The 24,335-nt window shown below is 46.2% G+C and overlaps 1 protein-coding gene across 2 annotated transcripts in view; it reads left to right on the top strand.

Moving 5' to 3' along the window:
- Nucleotides 1-24,335, top strand: part of LDLRAD3 (low density lipoprotein receptor class A domain containing 3) — a 219,843-nt gene that overhangs the window by 8,807 nt on the left and 186,701 nt on the right. The window lies entirely within an intron of this gene.

Here is a 24,335-nt window from a genome sequence, read left to right as displayed (position 1 = left end):
ATTTTTGACAGCGCAGAGGGAAGCCCAGGGTTGTCTCTGGCCGGGACAGAGGCCACAGGAGGGAGGGCAGCCGTTTAGCTTAGTCTGGAACAGGCCCCCAGCGACTGGCGGGTGCGGGGGGCACGAATAAGCTGGTTTAGAAGACCTGCAGGCGCAAGGTGCGGAGGGGGCCACATGGGACGTTTGTGTGTCTGTTGGCATAGGGAAATGGGAGCATAAAGGGTGTTTAATTTTACTGCATTAAAATCCCTTTTTGTTATTCTACGGCCCAGTGAGGTTGGCTTTGGGGGTATCAGGAGTGGGTTGTCTTCGATGGCATTACTGGAACATTTTCCTCCAGCTTTAGCCTTGAATCAGCGCGGTGTTCTTGAGGAGTGGTTAAGCTAATTGGACATGGCTGAAAAATGAGCCCTCGTCACACTTGTAGCTCCACAAGTTGAAAAAAAAAACCTCTGGGTTTGGAAAGTTCTAAACGTAACTTGATTTTTTAAATTGTAAAAATGAAATGGGGGAGTTTGGGGATGATAGAAAAATGATTCGCAACATAAGGTGTTATGTCACAAAAAAATTTCATCAGGAAAAATTTGAAGCTGTGAAAAATGGTTACTGCTAAGAGAAACCAGGACAGAACTGAACAAGGGGTTTCAAGAACAGACTTTATAAACACATCAGCCTAAGTGTGATTAAAAAGTATGATAGCAGCAACTGAGCCCCCTGTCAGGGGCCTGGAGAAGCAGGACTGAAGTTGATATGAACTGCTGTCGAAGAGCTAAAGTTGGAAAGAATGACGTGCATCAGGAGTATTCTGTAGTGACGAAAGGTAGAACTCACCTTGTAATGTTGCAGAGAAACTGTAAACATTGGCAGGACCTATGAAGGCCTGCAGTGATGCCCGAGTGTGCCCGAGGTTTGTGTTGCCCAAGTAGATGGTAGTGACAATCCAAGAAAAGCTGACCGATGTCAAGAATATACCGTATGTTGCCAGTTATAATGCGTACTATTTTGCCCAAATTTTTGAGGGAAAAATAAGGACGCACATTATACATGGGTAGCATCTGAAATACCTTGTATCTGTTCTTGTGTTTTGTAATCATTTGTTACAGAAAATGTCTTGTACCATTATCTGTTCAAAAATAAATGCTAAAATTCTTTTCTAATACAGAAAACAAGTATCTAAATATAAATAAGTAAAAAATTGAATTAAAAAACTAGAACGGAAGATTTTTTTCCTGAAAGTTTGGGACAAAAACGTGGGTGTGCGTTATGCACAGGAGCGAATTATAGATGGCAAAGTACGGGAATACGGATGTTCAGTTTCTGAATCATAAACATGCAAAGGAAATGGAGATGCTCAGAAACTGGAATCTGTCTTCAGGGGAGAGAACTCTGTCCAGCATTGAGGGGGCAATACGGGTACTTTTGGAAGTACCCATAATATGTGTCTTGGCAAGAATCCTCAACAGAAGAAAGAACTCTTCCTTTCTTGTAATTAAAGTTCCTTGAGGCAGGATGGGATCTGTCATCCTCTCTGATATCTGTCTCATTTGCTGTTTTATTCCAGCGCCTGAGTCAGTGCTTGGCATGGTGTCAGTCACCCAGTAAGGTTTCCGGTCAGTTACCCAGCAGGAGTGGAGCTGATCACTGGAGGTGTGTGCCTATGGCTGCAGGAGAGAAGGACTTGAGGGAAGAACTGAAATTGACTGGGCCAAGTCACCTTTGCCCTTCGGTGACACGGTGTATTTCCTCTAGGTTTTAAAACAGGCTCATTCATCTCCCAAGACCAGAGATACCTTTGCCTTTAAAAGGCAAAGAGAAAGAGACCTTTGAGAGGGAAATGGATTATAGCGATTTAAAGTCAGATGATACGTTAAGACTAACATGTGGCAAATGTAAAAGGTTCCTGACAGGTGAATGGAAACTGCTATGCATCTTAATTCCATTTGAAGGGAGTTTACATAGTTTACTTAATGAGTAGGAGAAGTTACCAAGAGGAAAAAGTGAAAACAGTTCTGTTTTATAAAGTATGGGTGGCAGAAACATTCAGTAGAGGAAGCTTAAGATTATCTTTTGGTCTAATTTAAACGGAAATAAAAATTTTCTGATGAAGTCACACAAATGATTCAAGGAAGGAAGTGCATTACTAAATATAATCTTAGAGGGAAACGGAAGGTGAGCTAACGACATCATGTACAGACTACCTGAATGTTGAACTGTCACTCGTACTGAAAAAAAATCACCCATCTACCCACCATCGGAAGAGCAGTAAAAACCAAGAGATATAAATAAAATGAAGAGTTGGGGTAATAAAATCCATTCTGGAAGAGCTGCTTTCAAGGTATCAGATAAGTAATTTCATGGCCCTAAGCATTAAGATAGATAAACAGGATTACCGCAGATGGCAAAAGGTTCATTAAACAACGAATATCCGGTAATCCCACATAAAAAGACATGAAGAATTAGGAACATAATTAAAGGGTGTTGAAGGTTCTTTAAGTATAAAATTAGCTAGGGCTTGCCAGGTTTTAGAAGGTTAAACTGTTTAGAGAATACATAACTTCACTGTTTCAAAGGAAAAGTCTGTGGGAATAGGGAAATGCCAGGTCTGAAACGTGCCAGGGACTCAGTGATAAGTGTCTGCAGTTGGGAGTGGCGGGTGGCCCTGACTGGTTCCTCGGGCCAGCCCTGGGGCCCCTGGGGCCCCTCCTCCTTGAACCTGCTCTCTGGGTGTGTGGAAATGCTTGCTCTTGGGAGCTTTGAGGATAACATGCTCCCTGCTAATGCGATGAGAAGGTTGATTAAGCTCTGAGTTGGGCTTAGTGAGTGTGACACCAGCAGTGTGGCCGGGGGATTGTCGGTGGTGGGAATGGGCAGGAGCAGTTTAGGTCTGCCGCATGGATAGGAAAGAAGGGTTGCAGAGGTTATGGAGAAGAAAAGTATATTTTTGCATATATATATATATAATATATATGTGTGTGTGTGTTGCTATTATTTAAATTCTTAGAAGAGACATATTTTTGCCCTGGCTGGTGTGGCTCAGTGGATTGAGCACCAGCCTGCAAAATGAAACATTGCTGGTTCGATTCCCAGTCAGGGCACATACCTGGGTTGTGCGCCAGGTCTCCAGTTGGGGGCTCACAGGAGGCAACCACACATTGCTGTTTCTCTCCCTCTGTTTCCCCCTCTCTCCCCCTCTGTCTAAAAAAGAAACAAAAGAGACGTGTTTTCTCCTTGAAGATTGTAGTATAGAGATTGTGTAGTCTGTACTCCAAGTGTGGTCTCCAGGCCAACAGCATCAGCACTGCGTGAATCAGAATCTGCATTATAACAAGATCTTCAGGTAATTTGTGTACATGGTACAGTTTGAGAGCCTTTCCAGTGAGTCAGCCTGGGTTCAAATGCCGCTCGCTGCCTTGATCTTGGCCTGGTTTCTTAGTTTTTTCAATGCACTGTGTCTTCATCTGTAAATTGGGGTAACAATGGTCCTTAGCATGTATGAATATTTTAAATGAGATATAGTGCATATAAACCACTTAGCCTTTAACTGCTCACAAAATGTTAGTTATTATAATTATTTAGGTTTGTTATAAAATTTGGGCAGATAATTAGAAAAACATAAGTTACAGTCTTACCACCCAAAGACTGTTAACACATTGGTATATTTTCTTTGATTTTATATGGTTTTGGTCATACTCAGAATATAATTTTATATCCTTCCCTCTTCACTTGTGAATACAGCATAAGCATTTTTCTTTGAAAAGTAATCTGGGAGAACAGATGGTTTAACATCACAGGTCGGCCAGGTGTATTCTTCAATGTCGGCTATAGGAACCATCCATCACAACCGAGTCGGCGGCATGCTCTTCCACAGCTTGTTTTTCTCCCTGTACATAGGGGTTGGCGCTATGCCTCCTGTCTGACTTTACCTGGTAGTTGTGAGGATCCAGTGAGAATTGTGTGTGTGAAAACAGCTAGTAACAGGCAAAATCTTGTTGATGTCTGTGTCATTGTACAAGGGTGGTCCTAATATGCGGCAGAAGCTGAGAAACATAATTATCCAGTGACTCAAAAATTCCTCTTCTAGGACTTTATTCTAATTAAGTAGCTTGGGATGTGTGCAGATAGATATTCAGCCAGGAGGGTGTGTAGGGCAGCTGACAAAATAGTCACTAGAAAGGGTGACTTGTCACACCAGCCTGCTAAGATACTCTGTAGACAGTGAGAGAGATGCCATAGACCTGTGCTCTCCGGTAAGACATCCCTCGGCCACATGTGGCTACTTAACTTAGTGAAGCACAATCAGAAACTCAGTTCTCCACTCACACCAGGCATGTTTCAAGTGCTCAGTAGCCCCTGTGGGTGGCGGCCGCCATATTGCCCAGCTCAGATGTACATGACATTTTCATCGTCTCCGAAAGTCCTTTTGGATAGTACTGCTAGTACTGCTCTGGAAGACTGACTCTCACATGGAAGGAGAAGCCCTGTGAAACAGAATGATTCAGACGTGTGTGTGTGTGTGTGGGGGGGACGGGGGGTGGGGGGAGAGAAAGAGATTGGCCCCTTGGGGCACAACACGGCATTTCTTCATTTTTCTAAATTCATCCACTCTAGCCTGGACGGCCCCTCACTCACAAGCTAGAGCTTTGGTGCGAGTCGGTTGTTGACTCTCCTCCTCCCTTAGGTTCTCTCAGGACCCCTGGGCACCGGCCCACATTGGTGTTACTGTTGCTCTTTGTTCCAAAGCCCGTTGCCTTCTTGTCTGCTGAACACTTCAATCCACCTCTTCCCATGAATTAACACCCCACCCATATTTTACAGCAGTCGTTTATAAGGGTTGGGCGAGACGAAGCCCCCATTCAGATTGGTGGGGATAGTGTTACCTCTGGGGGGGAAAACAGTCACAAGTGAAAACTATGATTCCCATGGACATGCGTGCTCTGCTTTCATCTAGTTTGCAGGCTGTAGTGGACACTGTGAGAGGACTCTGCTGCGGTGGGGCCCTCCGTCTCCACCCCTCCCTGCAGCGTGAGGCCTCCGTGGGAACACTCTCCCTGCCTTGCCGGTGGAGTCAACTGACACAGCCCGTGCCCGACCTCCTGGAAGATGTTATTGCCGCCCAAGTGCTTTTTCTTGTTGGATTTGTAGCACCTGGTTCTGGCCAGCTCGACTGAGAAGGGAAGGTGTCTCCCGGCTCCCTCCTTTCCCCACAGCTCAGTGCAGCCTTTATGTATAGAGTGCGTGCCCTTGTTTACTGTCTAGTCTTGCTGTTGACTTAGGCTATGCCTGTGTTTGTACAGTTCCTCCAAAAAAGCTCCCTATTCACCCTTCACCACCCTGCTAGTGTGTCCAGAAAGCTGGCTTCCCATAGGTACCTGCCAACCACAAAATCAGTTTCACCTCTTCTTCTTTTTTACTTGATGTATATGTAGATTGCAAAATGATCATCACAGTAAGTTTAGTTAACATCCATCAATTACCTCACATAGTTACAAGGTTTTTTCTCGTGATGAGAACTTTTCAGATCTATTCTCTTAGCAGCTGCCAGTGTACAATGCAGTATTGTTAGCTATAGTGAACACGCTGCGTGCATCACGTCCTAAGACTCACTTATGTTGCAACTGGAAATTTGTGCCTTCCGATACCATCGCCCATTTCTCCGCCTGCCCCCACTGGCAACCACCGGTCTGTTCTCTGCCTCTATGAGTTTGGGTTCTTTAGATTCCATATACAAGTGAGATCATACGGTGTTTGTCCTTCTCCGTCTGACATATTTCACATAACACTGTGCCATCAAGGTCCATCCACGTTGTCACAAATGTCAGGGTTTCCTTCCTTTTTATGACTGAATAATATTCTATAATCTCCGTTCTTAGTGGCTGCCTCTGCCTTGAATTTGTTCGTGTTGGACTTAAGACATGGTATTCTAATTTATTTATGCTCATTCCCTATCTTAAGTGGTTATTAGATGACTAAAAGAATAATTTGGATGTTTTATATACATACTTTTTAATTACCTGAAATTCTGGAATTTATCAAACATCATAAAAGAATCAAGAGTAATATAACAAATACTAGTGTAACTATCATATGGATCTATCATATTTTTAACATTTACCATTTTAGTTTAGATTTTTTTCGAGAAAAATATGTTATGGATGCTTTGAAAAACTTTCCCTCATCTTGTTACTTTTTCTCTTCTGCCAAGAAGTTCCTGCTCTTCCCAAGTTGCTGTATAGCCTTTCTGTCCATGTTTGAATTTTTTACCTCATTCCTGTCCATCTGTATCCAATATAGCATACTTTAATGTGTATAGAAATGCTATCATACTGTGTATACTTTCGCAACTTACATTTTTATTAAAAATTTTTAAAACTTAATTGATTATAGAGAGAAGAATGAGGGCAGAAAGAGAGAAACACAGAAAAAGAAAATTATCAGTTTGTTGTTTCACTTATTTGTACATTCATTGGTTTATTCTTGTATGTGCCCTGACAGAGGATCAAACCTAAAACCTTGGTGTATCTGTAACAGGGTGCAGCCAAGGGGGGAGCCCAAATAGGGATTTGTAATGGGGACCAGAACTCAGTGTCCAGGAAATATTAGAAAAATATATGTTATAGGAGGTCCTCACCCCCATAAGACTGAGCTGGGGGATGGGATGCATGGAGCAGGGCCATTGAGAGTTGTTTTGCATAGCAACAGTTTTGCAGATAACCTCTACAATGGTTATTTAACATGTCTATAACTGGTTTCATGGATACGTTTAACAGCTGTGGCCATGCTTTGAGCCAGGGGGATGGGAGTGACTTCAACCCATGATGTAGCTGGGAGGCAACTCCCCCTGGTTACAGAGCCTCCATGAGAGCTTGGAGATGATTGGCTCCACACCACAGGCCACACCTGCCCAGACTTACTATGACAGCCCAGTAAAGCTGGAAAACTATAGGAATGCTGGCAGCTGTGGCCAATTGTGGGTGGAGTCAGAAATGGTGCAGCAGAGGAAGATCGGGGCTGGGATTTAAACCCAGGAGCGGTAGCCATGCGGGGTCTTTTTCGGACCATGAGGTTTGGGCAGAGAAGAACCACGGACTTCTATTTCTTTTTCTGAGATACGGTACCACAGACTGGGCGAGGGGGGAAGGAAGGACTGTGCCTTTGTGGGTATTCTAAAGGACTTTGGGATCTTAATGAAGACATTAAGTTAGTACTCTTAAGTTTGTATAACTCTTTAAATAAATAATCCCTTTCCTTTTCACCAGTCTCTGGCATTGAGAGACGTCTTTCCCTGGTGGCGGGCAAGGCGAACCTAGTATGGGGTGGGGGATCCCCGGAGCACAAGGGTGGGAGGGTGGGTCCATTCAATAATAATATATGGTTCATCCACACTGCGCCCCCTGTGCCCCGCCCCCCCCGTCTGTTCTGCAACATCAGGACGATGCTCAACCCAGCCAGTGCCAGCAACTTAACTTTTTTCATTTATTCTTAGAATTTTGAGGTCCCTCCATGTTGGCACATGTCAATGTATCTTTTTATAACTGTTGTAGGGTATTCCACTGTATGAACGTACAGTTTGTTCATTCACCTCGTAATAGGACATTTAGGTTATTTCCGTGACTAGACACATTGCAGTGGAAATCCCGTGCACGAGAGCAGAGCTTCGTAATGTTCTTGAAAGACTGCAGATCAGAGGGTTTGCACATTTTCAACCTGACTAGATATTGCCAGCCTACCCTCTGAAATGGTCCTACCCACGGATATTCCCATTAGTGGTTTACTAGAGTGCCTGTTTCCCCACGTTTCTTGTGATATTTGGAATTAAGAGCTCTTCGTTTCCCAAAGGGCACAAAGTGGTCACTTGCTGTGGTTCTGCTGTCCTTTCCCCTGATTACCAGTGAGGGGAATGTGGGAGGCTGTGGCCAGGCCTCCCCTCTTCCTGCCCCGCCGGCACGTTCCCCAGTTGAATATAGTTCGAGAACCCCGAGGACATTGGCGCAGGTGCTGATGTGGCAAGAATTTCCAGGTCCTTCACTGTGGGCCTTAGAGCTGGGGGATGAGGTCGACTTTTGCCGAAAAGTAGAGCATTTGCTATTCACATGGATTCTGGGTGCTCCTGGGGCTCAGCGTCTACAAGGCAGTTCTGTGTTCCTCCGTCCCCGGGCTGTTTTACTCAGAGGGCTGCTGGGACCAAGGAACTAAGGGTGCCCGTGTGAGAAAACCAGCAGAGCAGTGGGGAGCCACTTCCTGGACCCTCCTTCTGATGGAGGTTGGGGAGTGCTGGCTCGGAAGGCAGGCTCTGGAATCAGGTGGTCTGGCTCACGTCCTGACTGTGTGACCTTAGGCCACTTACAGAGCTTCTCTGCGACTCAGTGAGCTCTTTACCTGTAAAAGCGAGATGCGGATAATGCCAACCTCGTCATATTCGTGGGGGGAGTGGGCAAGGTCATGCGTGCACGGCGCTTGGCCCAGTGCCTGGCACTTTTGTCAGCCATCACAGCAGGCTTACCAGTCCACGCTCCGAGTTGGGGTTTGAGGACTAGGAGTGTCGTTTACGTGCCCAGTGCCCAGCCCAGCCCTGGCACTGAAGTGGGCGCTCCGTGAACGTTGGAAGAATACACGAGTTCCTGCGCATGGTGTGTGCTTCGGTGTGTGCAGGAGTCCAGGCTGTGGTCAGACTTCGGAGTTTTGTTCTAAGATCGATAGATTATTTTTAACGAGGGATGACGATGATCCCACTTGTGCTCTTTAAACAGAAATGAGAGCTGTCGGTCCACCTGGACATTTTCAGTCCAGAAATTTCTAGTCACCAAGCATGAACTTGAAGTCAGGTACCTTTTCTGACTCATTTTCACAGTGATTTAAACAAATTTATTCTTCCCATTTTCCCTCTTCCTGAGAGGTTTTCCCCCACCCTTCTTGGTCTTTCTTAAATAGCTCTCCCCCTTTGGCGGCTCTGAAATACGCAAGTGTTTGGAGGTTGCACTTGAGCTTGTCTCTGGGTTCTAGAGTGTGCATATACTTCTTCATGACCTAGGACCTACTGCAGGGTTGGCGCTCAGTTAGAATCTGGAAACAGGGTCTGAGAACTCTGGCTCCATTGCAGTTCTGCTGCTAGGCCGGATTGCTCATCGCAGTCTGTTTTGCCTCTGGAGCAGCAATTTTCAACCTTTTAAAAAATTTCATGGCACACATAAACTAATTACCAAAATTCTGTGGCACTTCAAAAATGTATTATATTTTTGCCAACCTGACAAAAAAATAGGTGTAATTTTGATTCATTTGCACCAAAGACTATTGTTCTGTTGGCTGTCCTCATTTTTTTTATTTGGCAACCTAAGGGAAAGGAGGTCAGTGCCCCTGACTAAATAGTCAGGTATTGCACGTTTTAAAAATTCTTGTGGCACACTGTTTGAAAATCACTGCTCTAGAGAGTGATTTTTTGTCCATCCTAACTTTTTATGGAAGTGGGCATACACACCTTGTAGGGCCATCATGCAGACTGAGTGACTGATAATTTTCCATAAGTTGATTCTGCTCTGGCTTCAGGGAGCGAACAGCTTGCTTTGGGGAAGTTCATAAGTGTCCAGGGTTCTCTGGAGCATCTCCTTTTAAACGAGCTCCTAGGAAGAACAGAAGAGCCTCAAAGATACTGAAACAGAAGTGCCCTTTCTCTAAGTACCTTTAGAGGCAGACACACTAACTGTTTTTGTTCCCTTTTCTGTTTAAATAATTCAATTATTTGAGTGATGGAGAATGAGAGCAGAATGGAAAGAACTTGGAATCTCTCTGGACTTGAGTTATTTTTATACATAGGGTGCCCTAAAAAGGCCATTTAGTGGATTTAGAGATGAAGGGGGATGGAGAACAAAGCAGAGGTTGAAAGGCTGGCTTTGTAAAATAAATAAATAACAATGCCACCTTGAGAGGGTAACTTGAGTGAGGATAGGGAAATAATGTGGTAAAGACTAAACCAAAAGAGAGCATCATCAAAACAAAAGAGAAGTGTGAGAGACAAAGTTGTAGATGGTAACGGGGAACAAGGCCAAGTGGTGTACAGTCCATCAGAACTGAGGGTGAGCAAGTGCCAGACCCGGAGCACAACGGATTTAAATCCCATCGGATTCGAATTTTAATTACCGTCCACTGGTGTTGCCTGAGATTTGGGAATGAGCTTATTTGCGTGCTTATCTATATACGTGTATGTGCACACAGCCCTGTACATACGTGTCTATGTGTACATGTATAAACTTTGCCTGCTGTGGTCCCAGGGAGACATTCAACATTGTACGTAGGAGGTCTTTATACTGTATCTGCTTATCATCTATTTTAGAATAATCTGTGGAGGATGATGTCGCTGGCTCTTTAGAACAATTATTTATTGTTCATTTATGTATAAGGCACCGTGGCAGGCACCATTGGATGTACAGTTTCCCCTTGACTTTAAGTAATTGAGCGTTGAGCAGGAGAGGGAAACCGTGCAGATAGGTCTGAGTCAGGCGTTGTGTAGTAATGTGGAAAGTAGGAGAGTTGCAGAGTGGCACAGACCAAATACTGCCTGAGATCAGAGGAAGACCGTGCTCTGCCAGGCCACGATGGATCAGCAAGGACATGAAGGAGGGCGCTGACGCGAGCTTGGAGGAGAGGGTGGAGGTAGGCTGGAATTCACGCTGGCATGGCAGAGTCCCAGAGCTGGGAGAGGATACAGGGACTTGGGGAAGACTACAGTTTTGCCAGAGTCTCCAGGAGCAGTGGGGGATAAAGCTAGAAAGAGGGCCTAGTCTGCTAGAAACACTCCTCCTGCTACAGAGTTTCCAGTTCTTGGCTCTCACTATGCCCCAGAAACTCTGGGAAGTGCCTCACACACAGAATTGTGCTGAATCCTCTCAAGACTCCTGTGAAATAGTCACTGTCACCATCACTTCAGCCATTAGGAGACTGACGTAAGGCTGCTTGGCAGGACATGGGTGAGAGCTAGGTGGTGGACTTTGGGCCCTCTGGCTCCAAGGCCCATGCTTTGGCAGGTGGTGTGGTGATGAGGACCATGAATGCCAGTGAGAGCTTGGCCTTATGTGGTTGGCTTTGGGAAGCCTTTGCCTTGATCAAAGCTGCTTAGAGAGGCTGGGTTGGCCCTTTGGAGGCTCTCTTACGTCTGAGTGTAACGAGGGCCAGTCCTGGGTGGTCCGTTGTGGGCTGGAGGGAGGGGCCTGGATTTGGAGACCTTTCTATGAGCGGTTTTCCTTGAATGGTAGAGCAGAGGCTGGGTTTGTAGATTACGGTTAGGAAGTTAAGCTGGGGAGGAAGTGGAGGCCGCCACGTACTGCTTATTCACATAGCCAGTGATTCCCAGACTTGGATTTTATGGACCCGTAAAATCATGAAAAATACATAAACCCAAAAGGTTGGGCGCCTGATGTGGGGTCACCTACTTTGCTTCGATCAAATGAGAACAGTGAAAAAAGTCACTGTTTATTATATCACCACGACTTTCTGAAAGAAATCATGTTTTAATATAAAAATGTGGAAGTGGCTCATCCTTAGAACAAAGGATGGCTTTTTAAATCAAGTCAGTTTAGTTCTAAGAAGAGTTCTTAGCAACTGTTCCTTCAGATTCTAATTTTGCCACTGACCAACAGACGCTTTGCAGTGGAGCACGGTGTCCTCGCAGTGCACATCGGGGACCTGCTGGGTAGAGGCCGGCCCGGCCCCAGGTGGGAAAAGGGAGCTTCGGGGCAGAGTCTCGGGGCAGTAGGAGGATGTAGGTACCTGGTGTTCAGGTGTATGGGTATTTAGGATTTCGGGGAAGGGTTTTCCAAGGCAGGGAGTCCCGGCTCCGTGCAGGGGCCTGGGGAGGGCTCTTGTGCACGTAGAAGCGGGTGGGTGGGAAGTGCCAGAGAGAGGAGAGAGAGCAGAGAAACAGAGGGGCAGACCTACCGTGTATGTAGCACCCGCCAGTGGTGCATTGTGAGAGGTCCCTCATGAAAAGTCTTCGGGGGCAGAGGCACTGTTACTCCCATTTCATAGATGGGGACACGGAAGCTGCAGGTGTTTGATGCATCAGAGTCACCTCAGAACTGAGTGGCAGAGTTGGGGTTTGGATGGAGGCTGACACATTCTTTAATTTCTCCTCATGGGTCCCTGACTCTAGGATGGCATTGGCATGGTGTTTTGGAACCTTTCGACGACTCATTCTGTTTCCAGTAGCAGCAGGGACGTGTTGAGGCACTTGTGTGTTCCCTGTGGGACTGTGCGGTTAGTTGCCTTGTGACTTGTGACTGTTGCAGTTATATTCCTAGAGCACGGCCTCATCGTTTGGCAGCTGGCAGAGGAGGCTGCATTGATAGGCAGATTTCCTTCTCATGAAGAATCCTTTCCGGTGTGAGCACCAGTCGCTGGCTCAGCGTCGAGGTTTTATACATGGGTCTGGGGCGTGGAGTCCATGTACCTTACATGAAGGTGGTGGCTGGGGCTCTTGTTTCTCCCCGTCAGGAAATCAGTAACACAGGAGGAGGGAGGGAGGCCTCCCTGTTCCAGAGCAGCTGGGATTTGAACCCTGGCCCCTGCCTTCTCAGTCCAGGCTCTTCTCATTGCACATCTGTGGAGGCCTCTTCCTCTCATTGGCACAACTCCCCCCAGAGGGCTGCTCAGAAAACTCATAATGGAATCTTTGAACAGCTGCCCAAGGACAGTTTTCAGATTTTCAGCCATTTTTCTCTTGTAATGGGAAGCTCTGTCTGGCTACTTGGTTAATGGGTCCCAGGCTCTCCCAGGCCACTTACTTCCTCATTTTCAAGCATTATCAGTGGGGAAAATCCACCCTGTAGGAGCTTATGACTTAATGAGCCCAGTCAAAGTCAATATCAAGTTGTGGGCTGCAGCTTTGATCGTTGTGATGGGCGTTTTGGTTTCCACAGGGGTGGGGCGGTGGGGAAAGCTTGGCCCATGATTTATTCATCACCGCCTGGCTCTCCCCGGAAGGCCCAGTGAGCAGGCTGCCTGGGCCCCAGCCTCAGCTCTGGGCTTTTCTCTCCATACAGCATGTGGGGCTCCCAGGGCTGTGTTTCTGGAAGTGTTGCTGAGCTGGAAGGCAGCCAGGTATTGGAAGCAGAGGTGCACACCTTGAGTAAACCCTCTCTGGCTTTCAGAGTAGCCTGTGGGGCCCCTTCTTGGCAGACCAGCTCCTCCTAGGAGGAGGCGTGTGAGGCCCACGTGCGCGTGTGGGGTTTCTCAGAGAGACCCCCTGATAAAATATTTACCACAGTGACTCGGTACGGAGCCCTGGCTTGTTTGTTTTGGAAGTTTTAACAACACAGCAACCATTAGGATGCCAGCTTGTTAACTTCTGGTTTCTTCCTTGCGGTTTTTGTTTCCGTGAGGAGTGAGGAGGCCAAGCCTGATCCAGGAAGGGGCTTGCTGTGTGGGAGAGTGGTGCTCCCTTGTGTGGCTAGCAATGGTGAGATCTCCCACCTGTCGGGTGCTTAATCTGAGCAGCCCCAGTGGAGTTCTTAGTGCTGTGCTCTGTGATCGCTTTAGTCCTCTCACGATCTCTAGGTGGGTTGAATTGTGTCCCTGCAGACATGTTCAGGTCCTGGTGTCAGTACTTGTGAACATGACCTTATTTGGGAATGGGGTCTTTGCAAATGTAATAGGTTAAAATGAAGTCATCCTGGGTTAGAGTGGACCCAGACTCCAATGGCTGATGTCCTTAAGAGGAGAGAACACGTGGACACATGCAGAAGAAGATGGCCATGTGAAGACGGAGGCAGAAACGGAGTGGCGGAGGCGCCAGGCAAGGAGCTCCAAGGATTGCCAGCAACCACCAGGAGCTAGAAGAGGCAAGGAAGTATTCTTCCCCACAGCCTTGATTTCAAACTTCCAGTCTCCAGACCTGTGGGAGAACAGGTTTCTGTTGTTTTGAACCACCCAGTTTATTGAATTTGTGAGCAACCCTAGGAAAGGGGTTACCTGGAAGGGTTTTAGTCGTCCCATTTTGCCGATGAGCAAACCAGGGCTCAGAAATGTTAAGCCTCCTGCCCCAGGTCTTTCAGCTCTTGCATAGAGACAGGCAAATGAGGGGAGTGCAGGAGGGTGCTGTGGAGGCCATGCTTTCCAGGTGGTGACTCTTGGATTCGGGTAATCCAGGACACCTGAATGAGCAGTTAGATCTCAGAGCGATGGTATGCATCTAAAGGGAGGGTAGATCTACCTTAAACCCTGCCTCCAGGCCAAAGTTTCCCTGTGTGGGACTCTGAGGGAACTTTGCCTGAGGCAACACAGGTATTTTCTAAACAGGGGGTCTAAGTACTGGGTGGAGATGTCATGGCACCTGTGATGTGACATCTGTGTTCAAGGAGGCTCGTAGGTAATCAGGGACCAAGTCTCCTTCTACAGAGGTTAGACAGCTTGCCCAAAGCCTGTGTAAAGTTTGGAAAAAGGAAGGGAAATAAGAAAAGCGTGCTTTCTACCTCTTTCCAGTTGTATTCTTATCTCTATTTGAACTGCCACTCCCCCACTCCTGTTCTCAGCTTAGGGAGAGAAGTAGTCAGGGGTTATGTGTTGGAAAGACATTATTTTAAGGGCATTGGGACACCAGTGAAGGTTTTTATTGGGAGTTCCATGGCCTGTTGGACACTATTATGGGCTGAATTGTGTCCCTTCAAATTCAAATGTTCAAACTTTAACGCTGGTATCTCAGAATAATTGTATATTAAAGAAGTTAGCCCTTTGTGATACCAGTTGCAGATATATTTTCTCACTTTGGTTAGATTTGTTAATCCTTTCTTTCTAGATGAAAAAATTCTAGATTTTCATGTCCCACTTAGGCCTTCCTTGCTCCAAATTACATACTAAAAAACTTGTGTTTTTGCCTTTTGATGTATTTCTCACATTTAAATTTTTCCTCCATCTGGAATTTATTTCATGTCATATGAGTCAGGAATCCAACTTAATTTTTTTTCCAGGTGGCTACTTAATTTGTTCCAATCATTTATTGAATAATCCTTTCCTGCCCACTGACTTGACCTGCATTAGGTTTTTATTGCTGTGTAACAATATTATCACAAACTTAGAGTCCTAAAACAGCACACATATATTATTTCACAGTTTCTGTGGGGTCAGGAGTCTGGGCACGGAACACACGTCGGAGATTATACTCTCATGGATGAATATTACTTTCTGGCGCACCACTGCCGCTTTGTTGGGTTCTCTGCAAGGCTCCCATCAGGTGTCAGCTGGAGCTGCAGTCTCAGCTGAGGCTGGATTGGGGAAGGATCTGTTTCCAGCCCCACGTGGTGGTTAGCAGCACTCACTTCCTTGCAGGCAGCTGGATTGAGGCCTCATTTTCTTGCTGGCTGTCGGCTGAAGGCCAGTCTTAGTTTCTTGTCCTGTGGGTCCCCAACATGGTCTTTTGCTTCATCAAGTCAGCAAGGGAAAGGGGCGCTATGGTCTTCTGTAACACAGTTGCATGCGTCCCGTCACCTTTGCCTTATTCTGTTGACGAGCAGCTAGTCACTGTCCCCTGTCCACATTCAAGGGGAGATGACTAGACAATAGCATGACACGGGGACAAGGAGACTGTCAGGGCCTTCTTAAGAATGTGTCTGTCACCTTACCTTTATTATACTTTAAATTTCCATGTATTTTTGAACCCATTTCTATAAGGGGTGAGTACAGGAGGAGGAGCTTGCTCAAAGACGGGAGGAGGTGCCACGGAGCGGCGCTCATCTTTCCCGACTCTGTCGTGTTGGAACCTAACCTTGGCCGGCTGTGGACCCCATTTGTCTGAGACCCTTTGGCAGCCGCTTTCGTTCCATGGCTGAACTTGACACAGAGGCTGTCTGCTGCCTTCATGTCCATGCTGTGTGTCTCTAGAGATACGTGAAGGCAGAGAGAACCTAGCAACCGCTTGGGTGTGGTGAAAGTCTGCAGTCTCACTTGCGTGCATTTGGCCCTGGACTTTTGTGCTTTATTAGAGATTATGCTCATGTTGATGAACATTACTTCCTGGCCACACCACTGCCTCCAGATGAAACCCAGTGTGTCATTGCAACTTGAAAATGCTACCCTAGTGGAGCGCAGTAGTAGGGTCTGCTGGGAGGTGTTGGAGATGCTCGTGGATCGGTCCCAGTCCTTGTGCCCGAAGAACAAGAGTGTGCAGCACAGGCCTCTGGAAGAAGGGTGGACATTCTGGCAGCTGTGTTCTCTCCACTTTTATTTTTGCCACACTCCTTTAAGTCAATTTTGTAACCTATAGTTTGTGGCCCCCCCCCCCCAAAAAAAAACCAAACCCAAAAAACAAACCCACCCCGAAACAAAACTAAAGAAAACCCCCGTTCCTTTTCCCAAAAATCTGTGCAGATTGATGAGTAGAGGATTTGAGCAGTAATTAAAAGATGATAGGTTAAATAAAGTTAACAAACCCCCTCAGGAATAGTAAGCAGTATATGAGCTGATCGTGATATGGTGTAATCTCTGGCACTGAGCTCTGTAGGATTTACAGGGAGATGACAGAGCTCTGCTTCTTGATGGATGGAGAGGGGGTGGCACTTCCAGGTGGGCTGGGACAAACAGCTGGCCTGGTAGAGGAGGGAACAGTAGGGAATTTTTGAAAAAGTGGAAGGATGTGAGATGAAAACAGAGAATTTTAGTGTTGTTTAGATGTGCTGTTGGTGGTATAGACTTTGCACAGCAACTGAGTAAGGAATTGAGTGCCCGGGCTCAGGAGAATGACCATGTAGAAGATGCTTTTCCTTGGTGGGGCTGGAGAATCAGTTGCTGCAGAGGGGGCCATTTTGATATCAGGTAGGAGAAGAGGGACTGGTGTGGAGTGGACGAACTTGTGTGTTCTTCTGCTAGCAATGTCATGGACCCAGATGACTGCTTGAGTAGCAGCCAAGTCATGTGAATTCCAGCCTGGAGGAAGGAGGAAGACACTAAGACAGATAAGCTCCTTCTTGGATGAGGTGATGTTGGCAATAAACCTGCCAGGTAATTCTTTAAACTTGTTGCTAGTGAGTTGTATCATGGTAGAATTTGAAGTTGGAAGTGTACCCAAGGGGGTCTTTATATCCTTTAGTAGTTAAGAAAAGCAAAGTTGTAGGGGTTAGTTCTGTGGATCCACCTCTCCCAGAGACACAGAAGGTCAACATTCAGCAGGGAAAAGGAAGGGTGGTGGAGATGACTTGGGACTTGGGTGGTGGGGCTGGAAAAGTTTCTTCCCAAGGACAGAGGCCCTGGGAGAATAGATGAGAGATATTTACTGGAAACACTGATGGACCAATCAGGAAGGGAGATGTTAATATATCTTGTCTCCTATTCCAGCTGTGCTTTTATACTCCTATCTCCATTAGAACTGCCACTCCCCCCACTCCTATTCACAGCTGGGGGTACAGAGTAGTCAGGAGTCATGTGACCACAGTCACCATGCTGTTCATTACATCCCCAGGACTTATTTTACCATTTCACTCACCCTTAACCCACTGCCTGTGGCAACCACTAATCTGTTCTCTGTACCTGTGAGTTTGAGTTTCTGTCTTGTTTGTTTTGTTTGTAGACTAAACATGTAAGTGAAATCATATGGTATTTGTTTTTCTCTGTCTGACTGACTTCACTTAGCGTGATGTCCTCAAGGTCCATCCATGCTGTTACAGATGGAAGGATTTCCTTCTTTTTTTAAAGACTGAATAGTATTCCTCTGTGTGTGTGTACCAGTTTCTCGATCCATGCATCAGTCAACACTCTCCCATGTCTCAGCTATTGTGAATAATGCTACAGTGAACGTGAGGGTGTAGATAACTTCTCAAGTTGGTGAGTTTTAGTTAAGTAATGAAACTGTGAGTCTCAGAGCTTCTGGTCCATTTGTTTTAGGTCATTGCCGTTCCTTTGCCTCCTTGGAAGGCGTTGGGATAAGCAAAGTTAGTTCAAATTCTTTCCTGTGTGCCATGCTTGAAAGAATTTTTAGGATACACCAGACCTTGTAGCTCTGCGACAAGAAATGTGGCAGTTGGTGTCCTACCTGAGACAAGGTTCTTGAGCCAGTGGCTGGGAGGGATCTCCTGGTCTCTAGATTTCAGTCTGGTTCTCAACTACTTTACAGAAACATCCTCTTCCTTTCTGATTAGACAACTTTTTTTTTTCATCAGTGAAGAGCTTTGTCAGGACTGTGAGAGAAAGGCCCTGTATCCCTTCTCTAGAAATATCTAAGCTGAATTTAAATGTTCTTGTTTTTAATGTAACAAGGTGACAGAAATTTTTAAGAAATGGAGCCTCTTAATTGAGCCTTCAATTTCCATTGAAGTATTTTTGAAAGATTTATAACTGTGTGTAGTAGCTCTCTAATGACACCTTCAATTTGCATAATACTGATTATCCAGGCAATTCAAGTAATTTATAGCTGTATGTTCATTACCAGGTGGCAGATGTTACCCCATTTCATTGCTGGGGAAATTGAGTCTTCTTACAGAGAAGTAAATGACCCCTAGAAAGTCACATCACAGAGAAGAATTGCCAAGGTTTTCTGGCAGCCCCTCTTCCCTTTCCCCCCTTGACTTTGTCCCGATGGGCATGGTTTCATTAGGGAACGAATCTGCTGGTGAGTGAGTGAGTCAGTTGGTCCTTTTGGAAATGGCATTACTCCTCCTTCCTTCTCCCTTTCCCTCCCCATCCGCCACACATACACAGTAAAAATTCTGATTCACTTAGCTCCCCCACTGTGAAGGTTAAGGAGTGAATCTGAACTTCGTTAAACAGTTTGGGAGAAGTGGTATTTTATTAATGATAAACTTGGGTTCTGCTACTGGGTGTCATGAGGGCACTTTCCAGTTTTCTGAACGTGGATGACACAGGCGCTGGTAAGTCTCAGTCGGTCCCCTTTTCTGTCTGATCCAGCCAGGGACTCTTAGAATACTCCCCCCCAAACCAGATGTTTTGGAATAGCTTGTTACCAAACCACAATAATTAAGTAATTTGTATTGTTAAAACATTAATAAAAGACATTTATAACTATAAGAGATTTCATTTGGAGGAAGTAGTTATTGTTACCACTCTAATGTTTTGATTTCAGCCAAGAACAAAAACATTTGATGTGCTAATTTCCAAGCATTTAGACAAATGGACAAATTTGGTTGGTCCTTTTGAAGTAGTCCTGGGAATCTTTCCTACCCCAACCATGTGGAGACCTCAGCTTGGAGGCTTTTCATGGGGACTTCTCAGGCCACTGCTGACCCCTGGGGGAGTCAGGGCATTATTATTTGGGGTTTGGTTTTCATATTGGTTGGGAAATTTCACATGTAAAAAAAAAAAAGAAAAAGAAACACGTTCTAGATAATCTTTCTCTCCACGGTCCATGGGCTGCTTAGAACCAGGACTGGCTGCTTTTCCGTTTCCTGCTCTCCGTGCTCACGGTCACACCTTGGGGAAATACAGGAGGCAGTTGGAAGGTGGAGTCAGGAGGGAGGATTTTATGGTGAGGGTGAGGGCTCTGTAGGCACAGTAACTTTGGACCAGACCCAGGCTCTGTGTGTCTCAGCTGTGTGCCTTTGGCCATGTCACTGAACCTCTCTGATCTCAAGGTCCTTCATCTGCAAAATGGAGGCAGTAACTACCTCAGTGGATTGGTGAGAAGACTAAACGGGATGACATACGTAACAAAGGGGTGACTCAGGCTAGCCCTGGTAGGCTCTTAATATTGCTAAGAACAGAATGTATCTCGCGGAGACCTGAGGTCCTTCTTGGCAGGTGCACATCCTGTCGAAAGGTTTGTTTTCACATCCTCATTATTTTTTAAGAGTACACTTGCAGTTTGCCAAAGCTGTCGAGGGCACAAACAGCCCCCTGGCAAGAGGCCTTGGAAATCCGAGGGCACGTGGGACCTCTCGCGCCCTGGCAGGAGCTGTGAGCAGGAGCCGGCAGTAGCCCTGCTCAGCCCAGGCTGCGAACGCGGTGTGTTGGGGGGGTGTTTGAGGCACACTTTGGTGGCATGTCAGAAAAGCTGCATTTTTCACTCTTGGTTCTTGCTAAAGAAAGGCCACTTCTTACCGGCCCTGTGGCCTGGGAGTTGGAACTCTGTGGTCCTTCTGTCATCAGTTTCATTTCCTCGGCTGCTCTGGGTTGCAGTGATTAGTCCCACAGTCAGGGCCTCCTCTGCCAGCGCTTTGAAGACATGGACCATATCTGTCCTATATTGGACACACTGGCTTAAGTGAAATACTGAAATGAACTTTACCTGTGCCTTTTAAATTTTTTGGTAACAAGGCTACTAGAAACATTTATATTGTATACATATGTGCATTGTATGACACTTCCGTTAGACAGTTCTGGTTACAGCTCTGTGTCCCTTTATCCATGTAAGAAACTGCATGGACCTGCCCAGATTTTGTGGCTGGGTTGAAGGTTGGGGGCAGAGGTGGGCGTGAGGTGCTCTGAAGGGCTCTCTAACCTAAGCTTACCTGACTAATGCTTAGACCCCTGTAGTGGGGTGTAGTGAGTTGAATGGTAATCCCCGTCCCCCAAGATACGTCTGTCCAGAAGCTGCGACTGTGATCTTATTTATTTAGAAAAAGGGTCTTTGCAGACGTAATTAAGGGCTTTGAGACGATATCCTGGCTTATTCAGGTCGACCTTAAATCAGCCTAGTGACAAGTGTCCTCGTAAGAACAGGAGGAATCATCTAGAAGGAGGCTGTATGAAGACAGAGGCAAAGAGTGGAGTGTTGCATCCCAAAGCCAGGGATCCCCAGGGATTGCTGGCAGCCGCCGGAAACTGGGAGGGAGGCGTGGAGTGGATTCTCCCTCCGGGCCTCCAGAAGGAGCCCCCTACCATATGTTGATTTTGGACTTTTGTCCTCCAGAACTGTGGGAGAATGAACTCCTGTTGTTGAAAGCTGCCCAGTTTGTGGTTTTCAGGCAGCCCTTGGGAACTAGTACATTTAACCAAGAGTTCATTGGTTTAGCATGCAAAACTCTGCAGGAATGGGGAGGAGCCTCTACTCCTCATGGTTCCTTCATCCCAGGCTGGTCACACGTCCTGCCTGGAACATGGGCAAAGCAAGGGACTAGTTTGCAGGAGTTGTCACATGCTCCTCTTCTTTTTTTCACCCTGAAAGTGACATACATTGCTTTTGCCCGCATCCCGTTAGCCAGATCTAGTCATGTGGCCCTGTCTAGCCTGGGAAATGGGGGCAGTGGGGCGGTGCAGATAGAGTGGCGGGTGGGTAGCATAGGGGACACCTGTTGGTGATGAGTGAAGGCCTGAGCCTCTCAGAGTCAGGGGCTGCACTTCCTCCTCTCTCATACCGGGCTCTTTTCCCCCCACTTTTCAGCACTCAGCAAGTGTTGGCTGAGTTGAATGAATGAATCATTTGAAATCTGAGTTTTTGGTCTGATTGACAGTGCTGCTTAGAATAATCTTGCCGATAGAATTGTCTGCTTGCAGAGTGCACGTGCCTCTTATGGCAGAAGTGGGTCAAGCCCAGCTCTGACAAATTACTGTATTTTGTTAGCAAGAAAATGTACCAAAGTTACTGCATTTTTAAGGGATCCTTTTCTTAAAAACCTTCTCATAGGAAAACCTCTGTATGGACACAGTGGCAAAATTTGGTGTGTGTTAGCTAGTAATTACAGCATGGGGTTTATTGAAGAGTCAGGCAACCCAGGCCCGAATCCTGGTCCCTCCACTGGCTCTCTGTGTGATTTTGAACTAAATACTTAGGTTTTCCAAGCCTATTTTCTCATCTCTAAAATACCTAGTTCTCAGGGTTGTTGTTAGCAAGGATTTTATTGATAGCTGTATTAAATTGTCAGGGCTGCTGTAACAAATCACCACAAACTAGATGTTTTAAAACAACAGGAATTTATTGTTTCATGGATCTGGAGACTAGAAGTCCAACATCAACATGTCATAAGGGTTGGTTGCTTCCGTAGGCCCCAAGGGTGAGTCTCCTCCACACCTCTCTCCTCTCTTCTGATGGCTGCAGGCAGTCCTTGGCGTCCTTGGCATCCTTGGCTTGTAGGTGCATCACTCCCATCTCTGCCTCCATCTTCGTTTGGCCCTCTTCCCTGTCTGCATCCAGAGTTCTCTCTTACAGGGTTACCATCAAGTGGATTTGGGTCTACTCTGATCCAGTATGACCTCTTCTTAACTCCACCACCTCTGCAAAGACCTTTCCAAATAAGGTCATGTTCACAGGTACTGGAGCTTAGAACTTGAACGTATCTTTTTAGGGGACAGAATTCTACCTATGTGCCAGGCCTTCAGTAAAGAAGACTTCCCATTACTCTTCTGCATATTTGGGAAAATGTACACGGAACTTTCTGACTTTTTCTGTGTGTTCAGACCTTTGAGGTTGTGGTGTCAATAAAACCAGAGCATTTCCTGTTGGGTTTTGGTGCTACACAACTTTTATTTGCAGTAGGATGCTCTTCTAGGTCTGTGTCAGAGCTGCCATGCATCTCAGTTACAGCAATGTCCGTATTTGGGTTTTAAGTGACTTAGCCCCACGCTGTCACGGTTTCCTTCAGGCACTTTTGTCTTGCTTAATGATGCAAAACAGAAAATGCACACAATTGGTTCCAGAATGAAGCCTGTCCTTACTGCTGCTTTTGCCTCCCGCGGCCCCAAAATGCAGAAGCTCATTCACTGCGAGGCTACTCCAGCTCTAAATCTCCCACCTCCATAGATTACATCCCATATTACACTCCAGCCTGGCAAAATTAATTGTGGCCAAGGCAGGCGAGACAGGAAAAACCTATAATGGTTTATCATATTTTGCAGGCTTTGTGAGAGTCATAAACTTAAGGCCTACAGGGATGGTATTTATTCCTTAGACTTCACAACTTTGTAACCTTCCCTGTGTCTGAGAACAACAATGTCTTCAAGACAACAGGGTCTGTGGTTTTGAAGTAGAAAAGGGGTGACCCTAGCGATGTTGCCAGCATCCCAGACCATAGAGCTGTCCCTCTCAAGCTTCTTTGGTTTCACGGCTGCTAATAGCTGAATTATTAATGCAGGGTTGCTGGCGGAGGGAGCTGCTCGTGGCCATTGTCTGTCCCCTGACATCAGCTCTTTAATAGCCGTAGTTGTAGGAGTCACATTTCCTATGGAGCGGGTCGTAAATACGTACGAACTATGAGTTCCGAGTTGGATGTGTGTGTCTGCGTGTGTGGTGGAAGGAGCTCCTAGGAGCCTCTGACTATGTTTTGTGAGTGCCACTTTGTGTCTGAACCCTTGCAGTTCAGGAATTTACAGTTTGGAATGGGGTCTGCCTTGCAGCTGGCGTAAAGAGGGAAACGTACCCATGGCCGACCTCTGTTGGCCGTGCAGCAGCGCCCCTCAGCAGGGAAGTGCCCCCGTCTCCGTCTGTTTGGACAGCAGGGATGCGTATTCCAGGGGTTGAAATTCTCTGAAGTGGCAGGTTCTTCACGATGACAGTAAAGCACTTTTGGCCGCACATTCCCTGGTGGCCTTGTCAGTGGGAATGCAAGTTAGATTTGATGAGGATTTATTTCCTTTTCTAAAGCAGAAGTCCATGAACTGATTTTTTAAAAATTACAGAACTATGTAACCACCCCTTAGTAATCTTGTAGCCCACTGGCTTCAGACTTGCTGACAGTGACCCATAGAAACACGTTCACGCGTCCACACGAACATTTGCTCGTGAATGGTTTGCAGCTGAGTTACTAGTAGCCCCAGAGTGGAAACACCCCTGATGTCCCCCTGCGGATGAACAATAAGTAAATGTGTTATATACACACAATGGAATGTTATGCACCCATAAAAAGGAATGAAGTACTGATAAACGCCACACTGTGGCAGGATCTTGAAAACGTGCTAAGTCAGCAGACACCAAGTCCACATTATTGTGCGATGCTGCGTAGGAAGACAGAAGGTAGATTTGTGGTAGCCCAGGGCGGAGGCGGGGGTTTAGGAGGAAGTGGAGAGTGACTGCTGATGGGTATGGGGATTCCTTCTGGGGAGATGAAGCGCTCTAAAATTGAGTGTGGTGATGATTGCATAACTCAACACACTGGAAGTCATTGAGTTGTAACCATTGAGTGTGTCATTTGTGTGGTTGTGAATTATATCTCAATAAGACTGTTAAAATCACATTTACATTGCAAACTAGAACATTTACATACAGCTGAATCAAAACCCACTCTTTTCATGTCCAGTACATTCTGATTTATGTGATCTGTTTCCTTCCATTTCTAGAAAAAGTCCGTGGGCGAGACCCACCAAATTGATTTCATACCCATGTTTTTATAGATTGTCCTCTCCATTGACAAGAACGAGCCCCAGAGGGTACGAAGTGCGTTCAAGTTTACACAGTTAGTGACTCAGCTGAGACTACA

The sequence above is a fragment of the Desmodus rotundus genome, chromosome 5 (assembly GCF_022682495.2).
Source record: "Desmodus rotundus isolate HL8 chromosome 5, HLdesRot8A.1, whole genome shotgun sequence".
Taxonomy (NCBI): Eukaryota; Metazoa; Chordata; class Mammalia; order Chiroptera; family Phyllostomidae; genus Desmodus; species Desmodus rotundus.
Note: the sequence above shows the minus strand (reverse complement) of the source record. Positions and strands in the feature narration are given on the sequence as shown.